The sequence below is a fragment of the Phascolarctos cinereus genome, unplaced genomic scaffold (genome assembly GCF_003287225.1).
Source record: "Phascolarctos cinereus isolate Bilbo 61053 unplaced genomic scaffold, phaCin_HiC Scaffold_1;HRSCAF=81, whole genome shotgun sequence".
Taxonomy (NCBI): Eukaryota; Metazoa; Chordata; class Mammalia; order Diprotodontia; family Phascolarctidae; genus Phascolarctos; species Phascolarctos cinereus.
In genome coordinates, this window is record NW_027555514.1 from 205,286,867 (window position 1) to 205,296,240 (window position 9,374).

General features: G+C 41.3%; 1 protein-coding gene across 1 annotated transcript in view; it reads right to left on the minus strand.

Annotated features, from left to right (window-relative positions):
• The window catches only part of RESF1 (retroelement silencing factor 1), a 49,358-nt gene extending 45,594 nt beyond the window's left edge, over window positions 1-3,764 (minus strand). The window contains 1 exon segment of the mRNA XM_078156616.1: window positions 3,675-3,764. The gene's annotated coding sequence lies outside the window, so the exon portion shown is untranslated.
• Window positions 3,765-9,374: the final 5,610 nt, after the last annotated feature.

Genomic DNA, 9,374 nt, shown 5'->3' on the forward strand with positions numbered 1-9,374 from the left:
ACACATATTGTATTTATCAATTCAAACTGTCACACCCAACAATACTTATGACCCAGCACTAAAAATCATGGTTTAAAGAGGAATAATTTAGAAACTAAGTCACCGATAAAGGGATTAGGACTCATTAGCATAGCAGCTAAAATTATTAAGTACCACATTTTAAGCACAATGACCACTTCAAAAAAATCAAGGAGCATTTAGTAAGTAAATAATTTATTTTAAGCATTAAGTGCCTACTATTTACAAGGCATGGGTAATACAAAGACAAAGGTAAAACAGTCCCTTCCCTCAAGAAATTTCTATTCTACTATGGTACACAAGTTCCCAGGTAAGTAAAGAGTTCATATATGTATGTGGATGTACAGAACACATAATAAATGGAAAAGCTACCATAACAACTGAGATTGGGAATCAAGAAAGGTAACACTTGAGCTGAGTGAGGCTTTAAGGGAATGAGAAATTACAAAAAGCAAAGGTAAACAGGGATAGCATGCCAGACGTTGAGGTATGACATAGACTGTAACATATGTTCTCCATAATAGGTCAGTTTAACTCGTTAGATTACATTAAAACAGCATTAGTGACTCCATTTTGCCTTTACCATCTTATGACATTAAGTTTCAATGTCTTCCACCTAATTTTGGAAAAGTTAAAAGATTACTCCCCCTCCCAAATGTCACCAATTTAAGGAATGTCACAAAACTACACCTCTCCCTCTCACCTCAATGTCTCCCGATCTTCTCCACCATTAAGAAATCCAGTGTCCCAATCCCTATAATTCTGTTTTTCTTGTTTATCATTTCTACGAATTCTATCTTAGAACTGTGTCAGGGTCCTTGGCTACCAAGAACCTTGGACTCGATTTGTTTCTGCAATAGCATCCCTTGCTAAATAAATCATGTCTGGATGAAACTGTTTCTTTATTCTACCAAAACAAATTAGACCCTAGTTTGTGAGGTTCAGATTAATATGCAGTTAGACAGGAAAGATGCATTGAACCAGACAGTGAAGGGATTTAAGTACCAAATGGATTATTTGTATATTATCCCAGAGATAAAAGGAAACTACCGAAACTTCTTGACAAGAGGAACGTTATGGTCAAACTTGAACATTAGGAATATTAAACTGCTGACTGCATAGTAAATAGATAAGGAAAGACTAGAAGCAGGAAGATCAATTCTAGAAGGCTATTTCAATAATCCAAGCTAGAGATGAAGAGGGACTGAACCAGGATATTGGCTATGTTATATAGTCACTATATAGTTATGTAAGAAGAGAGAAAAGGAAACCAACTGTTGTGGTGCTTAAACTGACAAGACTTGATAACTGTGTTTTTTGTTTTTTGTTTCTCATGGTTTTTCCCTTTTGTTCTGATTCTTTCACAACATGACTAATGTGGATATATATTTAACAGGATTATACATGTATAACCTACATCAGATTGCTTGCTGTTTCGGGGAGAAAAATTTGGAATTAAAAATTTTATGGAAAATGCACAATCTTGCAAACTATCTTTACATGTAATTGGCAAAAAATAAAATACTATTAAGTGGAAAAATTTTTTAAAAGACTTGACAATTGTTTGGCTATGGGGATGAGGCAGAGTGTAAATAGCTTAAAATGACTCCTACTTTGCAAACCTGCAAAACCTTTTTTTTAAAAAGTGTGGGTTTAAGCAGAAAAGATATGATACAATAAGCAGGTTTGGTCATCTGCTAAAAAGAAAACTAAATTAGCAGATGACGACAACAACACCAGGCTCAAAACAAAGATAAATTTCTGAGATATGTTCTTTTAGTTCTGTAGTTCTTAACTTTTTCTGTCTGGTTGAACTCTTTTTGGAAGTTTAAGTTAAACCTATGGGGCCTTATTTTTAAATGCATAAAATAAAATACATAGGATTATAAAGGAAAAATTAAAATTTTACCAAAACAGTAAAAAAAAAAGTTCATAGACCCCAGATTAAGAACCCTTGCCTTACTTTATGCTTACACATGTAATTTATAAGGGCAGCTTCGTGACATAGGGGAGAGAACATTGGGCCTGGAGTCAGAAAGTTGTTTTTGTTGTTCAACTCTTTTGTGACCTCACTTGAGGTTTTCTTGGCAAAGATACTGGAGTGGTTTGCCATTTTCCTTCCCAGGTCATTTTACAGATGAGGAAACTGAAGAAAACAGGGCTAAGTGACCCTGAGCAAGTCACTTAACCCCTGCCTGCATAACAGTAAAGAAGAAAAGTGTTGTGAAAAAAAAGCCTTACTACAGATAATAAGCAGTAACAAACTGGATAGAGGCCAGAGTAGGGAAGACTCGGGTTCAAGTCAAGCTTGCGACTGACTTGCTGTGCAACTCATTATTAGGGCCCTCAGGTACATTCTGTAAATTGCTCAACAGTGGAATAACACTTGGCCAGAGGTACTCTCCTCAGTGGAGTCTTCCTTATGCCAGTAATATCACAGGTCTAGATATAAAACAAACTATAATACATGTAAAACCTTAAGGGTTAACATTTATTTGTTATAGATTAACAATGATTACTTTCTTTTAAAGCTTACACATTTAACATTAACAGCTACAAACTCTCCCCTATAAAAGGGGAGCCCAACATACACAATCCTTATAAATATGATGATATGAGACACTATGCTCAATCCCGATTTAAAACTACTCCTAAGTATAAAAACATGAGTATTAAGTCTATTTTCTTTATTTTAAACTTATTTTGTTACTTAAGCAATACAAAATAAACTGTTGTGATTGAAACAAACTCTCAAAAGCTTAACGAACCAACTGCTATGGTTAATACTCCCAGGACCCTGATTTAGAGGAAGAGATGTCCCTCGAGGCAAGCCTGACACAGGTATGTTTGCATAGAAAAATTCCTAAGGAAAAAATACCTTTGGAAACAGAAAGAATGTTCCTGTACCTAAATAATGACCACCTAGTAATGCATAAAACAAATAGATCGATTATAAAAAGCCTTTGAAATCAGCAGCAAAATAGTAAAAACTGACTTATACTCACTTTTTCTTTAAAAAAAAAAAAAAACGAACCAACTAACCAACCCTGATTCACAATCTCAATCATTTAGCCACCACCCTTAACAGTAATGCCTTTCTTCTAATTATATCCAATTTATCCTATCTATAGCTTGTTCGCAGAGTTGTTTGCATGTTGTCTCTCCCAACAGACTGAGAGCTCCACGGGAGGAGAAACTTTTTTTTTCTTTCTTTGTATCCTCGGTCCTAAAGGTAGGGATTAAGATATGGCATTAGCTTTATAAACGTTTATTTAAGTAGCTAGGTGGCGCAGTGCATCTAGTGCTGCGACTGGCGTCAAAAAACCGGAGTTCAAATTTAACCTCCAGACGCTGTGCAAGTCACTTACCTCGTTGTCTGTTTCCCCATCTCTAAAATGGATATATTAGCACCTACCTCACAGAGTTGCTTCGAGAATCAAGAGATATTTGTAAAGTGCCTGGCACACTATTATCATTTACTTCACTTTCATTCAATATTCCCTAAGGCTTTTTCTCTTGCTGGGTTGAGGAAAAATTCAAAAAAGTCCGCACTAACGAGTCAGAACCGTTCCCCTCGCCTCCGGTATATGACTCCGGGCCTTCCCAACCATCCCCAGTCGCTCTCCCCCGCCCCTGACCGCCGCAGAGTCACTCACGGGCTCTCCAGGGATCTCGTCCTCCGCCCGAGGCTCCCTGAGTGCGCATGGACCAGGGCCAGGGCCGCTGCTCCCGTCCGAGGGGGGCCCAAGGCTGGAATTCCGTGAGACGCTCCTGGAGCCGACCGAAAACGCCCGCGCCTCGCCGCGCTCGGCGCTCTCCTCCCGGCAGCACCCAGGCCTACCGGGAGTCCCACTGCCGACCGCGAAGGGGCCGGAGCGGCTGCGGAGACCCCGAGCGGAGACCCCGAGCCCAGCCCCACAGACCTACCCAACGAGCGCTGAGGCTGTAAAAGCTTCTTCCGCTTTCAGGTTCTCCCCACCCCCACCGCGGAGCCGCCAACAGCTCCCGCCCCCTTCCGGACGCCTGGGCTCCCTGCGGGCCTGAAGCTCGTCCGCCTTCCCAGAGAACAAAAGCGACGCTCCCCCTACCCTCACCCCCACTCCCTGCGACCGCGACTGGGGCCCTTTACCGAACAAGTAGTGCTGCCCTACCGCCGCCAAAGCAACACGAGACCGCACGAGAGGACAACGCACCGAAGGGCAGTCGGCCGTCTGAGGCTGCCTGAAGTGAAGGCGAAGAGAGAGGGCACAGGCGGGAGTGGTCCAGGAAGACCTCCGGGACCCTACCGCACCCACACCAAGGACCAGCAGGGACACCAGAGCTCCCTCCCAGACTAACCCCGGGACCGCCCCTAGAAGAGGGCAGGGCGGGATGGGCAGAACTGGGTCCTAGCGACCCCCAGATTTGTTTTTGCCAGCCGCTGGTTGATTGCGTATAGTCTAGTTAAAAGTAAGGACCTTCAAGGTGGGTTAAAGCTTCAGGTTTTTAGCTCAAAAGCCTGAAGATTAAGAAGCTTAAATGTCTAAATGTAGATGTTGATCTGGAAAACTGGACTTCTTGGTTAAAGAAAAAAGCTGTTTAATTATGTGCAAAGGATTCTGATTGTGGTTGATTAAATATACACAGGATTTTGGCATCTCAGAAAATGACACCCCGGGGTGTTTAGCCCTCTCTCTAGGGGGAAAAAAACATACTTTTAAATTTAATCTGCAGTTTTAACATTTTCTTCATCACTAAGGATAGACAATCAACATAAATAAATAAATAAAGTCCTGATTTTATACCTTTGCCTGATTTCCGAGATTACTCACTGAAAATTTAACAATTGGCTGGATCTCAATTTTGCTGGCTCCAGCACACTCCCCGAGATGCACATCAACACCTTTGGTTGAGATGTCTGGGTTCCTCTTAGAACCTCTTTAAAGAGTGCAAGTCTTTATTTCCTACTCTGGGCTATTAATCTGTCAACCGGGGCCAGAACTGGCCTCTAATCTGTGGGCAGCCAGAGCCGAACAAACAGCAGGCTAGAGACAGGAGTCAGGACACAAAACAGAAGTTTGATTAATTTCACGGTGAGGTAAATGACTTAGGCATATGAAAATCCACCCCAACTCCAAGAAGGAGGGCTTAATGTGCTGAACTAAAGGCAGGTGTTACATACATACTGGGAGGGACCGTGACATAATCATTTTTAGGTCTTGAGTTTCCATGGGTCCTGTGGGAACAGTATTGGCTCAAATCTTAGGGTCATTCACACCCTGCCGGGCACAGAACCAGAATTCTGTTACCAGAACACCTGTCAGTGATAAGGAACAGGGATTGTAACTATGTGATGATGACCCTGGCAAACAGGGGGAACTACATCCCTCTGTGAACACCTGGTGCTGATCCAAGCAATACGCTTTGCCAGCAGTTCATATCATCCAGAGTGCAAAGGATTATTGTTATGCCAAGTTCAGGGCACAGCCTGCTTTCTGGGCCTTAGCTTTGGGAAACAGGATATTTACAAAATATTTTGACAAATCTAATATTGCTAACTCAATCCTTGATTAACATCACCTCCTCAGCCTCCTCTTCCCTCTGACTGGATTCTTCCCGATGCTTTTCTTTATACAAGGCAAAAAATTGAATTTCCCCATCCCTCCACTCTGCCTCTTCCTGCTTTCAAGGGGTTCAAACAAGATGCCCCCTAGTGTTCTCCTCTCACCCATTTTTCTGCTTCATTTGTGTGTTGTCTTCCCCTGTGAAATAGTAAACTCCTTGAGGGCAGAGACTGTCTTTTTATGCATCTGGTCTCCAGTGCTAAGAAGTGTACTTGGCACATAGTAGGTGCTTCATAAATGTTTTTTGGATTGCATTCTTCAATCTCTCCCTATCTGATGATTCCTTCACTACAGTCTTCAAATATGCTCTGATCTTCCCATCCTTAAAAAAAAAATTCAGTCAGTCCTACCATCCCCTCAAGTTATCATCCTGTATCTCTCCTCCCTATTTCAGCTAAATTTCTTGTAAAAGCTTTCTACATGTTTCCTCCACCTCCTCTCCCTATTCAATCAACTACATAAGTCAACCGAAACTACTCTTTCCAAAGTTACAGATGATTTTGATTACTAATCTGATAATCCTTTTTTAAAATTCAATTTTCTTTTATTTTCAGTTCTAAACCATGTATCCCTTAATCCCTTCCTCTACCCATTGTGAAGACAAAAAAAATATAACCCATTAGAAATATGTATAATCATGCAAAAGAAATGTCTTTGTTAGCCGGGTTCCTTTTTTTTAAGCAAACAAATAAAGAAAGAGAAAGAAAATAGTCTTCACTCTACACTCTGAGTCCTTCAGTTATCTATGGAGGTGGGTAAAATGTTTCATTATAAGTTCTTTGGAATTGTGGTGGATCACTGTGTTGATCAGTTATGAAGTCTTTCAAAATTTATTTTCTTTACAATTTTGCTGTTACTTGTATAAGTTGTTTTAGTTCTGCTCACTTCACTTTTGTTGAAAATAACCTCTGGTGCCCAAATAGGCACAGTAAGTTAGACTCAGGATGAGTGAAGCAGTGAAACCTTTTAGTATACTGCCAGTAGGAAGCAGGTATGGAACTGGAGATGAACACACACACACACACACACACACACCCCTTACAGAAATGAGAGCAAACCTTATATCCCTGTTCCCTGTCTGCAAGTACCTCCTAGCTGACTTTCATTGGTAGAAGTCAGAATAGATCACAGACTTCCCAAAATGCCCACCAACATGTTGCCCTTGGTATGTTTCCCCCTCCTACTTCATACATAAAATGTTTAGAAACCCATTAAGTAGCCCTGGAGGTGGAAAAGCTAGTGTTCATAAGCACCCTTAGTAAAGCTTAACCTTTGTCCTACTTCCAGCCTCTTTAATCAAACAACTAGTTTCACCCAATTTTAGCTTCTTGAAGCTTCTGACCCAGAGCTACTTTCTTCTCAATTTCCTAATATGGAAATATAATCATATCACACTTTGCATCAGTTCATACAAATCTTCCCAGGTTTTTCTGAAACTATCCCTTTCATAATTTCTTACTGCACAAAAGTATTCCCTCATATTCAATAAACAAAAAAAAATTTCTATCACAATTGAGAAAAATAAATAACCTCTGTGAAATGGTAAAACAGAAGAAACCAAACCATAGGTCCAAAAGGGGAACCTGGAGTGATCCTGTCACAGTTTACAAAGCATTTATTGCCTGAGAAGAAGCCTGCAAGCTGGAACAGATAGACAATTTCTCAACTGCTCAAAGAGGAACAGGGAAAGGGTAAGGTATTTATACATATTTGAGGTATTTATGACTAAGTGGGGGGAGGGGGTTAAGGAAGGAACACAATAGATCCAGGATGTCAGAGAAGTGGGGGTCCATGAAGAAGACATCTACAAACACAACAAATCAGAAAGTAGGATGTTTGCTGCTCTTTAGATGTTAGAAACCAAGATGTCTGCTCCTCTTCAGATAAGTTAAGAACTAAGATATCTATTGCTCTCTCTGAGCTGGTCAAGACTGGTTTCAGCAGTTGCAGGCATCTCTGAGTTCAGCTAATGTTTACTCCCAAAGGATCACTGTTATGTTAAGCAACCCTGGGCTTCAGAAGTCCTCCCGATTGTCTAGTTGTTGTGCTATTCCATTGTCTGGTTTCCCTATGAAAAAAAGGAAGCTGTAGCATGTTTAAGGGAAGTATAGGCTTTACAGAGCTCATGTCCACATAATCATTAAACATTTATTAAGCACCTACTAAATACCAGGTACTGTTTACCTCCTCTCAAGGAGTTTGCAATCTAATGGGGGGGAAGATAACACACAAATACATATATACAAAGCAAACAACTGTCAACCAGGATGGAACTGGTCTCTAACCTGTGGGTGGCCAGAGTCTAACAAAGCAGGCCAGAGACAGAAGAGTCAGGAATCAAACAAGAAGTTTAATTTTAAGGTGAGGAAAATGCTTACAAGTAAAAGTCCTCCTGAGGACAAAATGAAGTGAGGCTTGCTTACTTGTGGCAGGGGTAGGGTTTTTAAGCATGAAAACCACAAAGAGTCGAGACCCAACACAGTCTTCTTGGGTCTTGAGTAAATAGTTCCCATGGCAAGTCCATGCGTGCAGGCATTTTGGGGACAACATGGGCATTCCTGGGTCCTGTGGGAACAGTCTCCAAGTTATTAGAAATATTGACCCTTGTGATTGTCTCAGGTCTTAAGGGTCATTGAGCTCTGTGAGGTCAATGTCAGTGAGGTACAGAACCAGAGATTCTGTATGGTAGTGATGGGATATGGGCCCAAAGTGAGACCTTTGTCCCAATTTGGGCCCCATTTGTTTATGGGTCCTAGAAAACCCTTTGACTGTCCTTGAATTCTCCCACAGGATCAAGGAGATCTCTGGCATTCCCCTGATGCCATAATTCCATCAATTGGGTTTTCATTTTGGCTACACCCAATCTCCCCTATCCCTCCACTGTCTTACCTCCCTATGGCCCCAGGCTACTTCCCACCCTTTATCCTCTCTAGGTTATATTCTCCCTTGGCCACCCCTGGAGTTCTATTACCTCATAGATTACTTGGCCACTCCTAGATCCCTCCCATAGTCTTTCTGTATATAAGGTCCATCTTGTCTCCATTAAGAGGCTCTGATTCTTATAATCTAGCCAATAACTCAGACTTTCAGATTGCTCAAGAGTCTGGCTAATATGGTGGGTCTTTGGTAAACCTTGTCTGTGGATGAAAGAAGGCTTGAGTCAAATTCTTTTAGACAGGACCTGCATGTCGTTATCTTGGGGTTCCAGCACCCCTAAACCTCTAGACCTCATCAGTAGGAACAGCAGTGCAGCACCTAGTTTGGTTCACTTAGCAGTTACAAGCACAAGGATTGTTCAGAGTGTCAGAAGATGTGATTGATCACATTCTGCTGTAGTTCCAGCTCTCAGATGAGGATCCCCTGGGAAATAGAGAAATCGTAAATCCAAATTCTGGGGTTTTGCTGTGGTTGAGATCATCCAGAGGGTGAGTGTAAAGAAATGTTGTTATGCCAAGCCTGAGCTTGCTTACTGAGCCTTAGCTCTGGAAAACAGGATGTCTCCTAATATCTTGACACTATATACAGGATGCAGTAGGAAATAATAAAATGAAGGCATTAGTATTAAGAGGAAATAGGGGAAAAGGTGTAAAAAATGGTATTTTAGTTGGTATTTGAGGAAAGCCAGAGAAGTGAGAAGGCAGAGTTGTGGAGGGAGAATATTCCAGTCTTGGAAGACAGCCAGAGAACTTATTATGCACATAACTTATTCAGCTATTCCCTATTGATGGGGACCCTCTCAGTTTCCAATTTTTT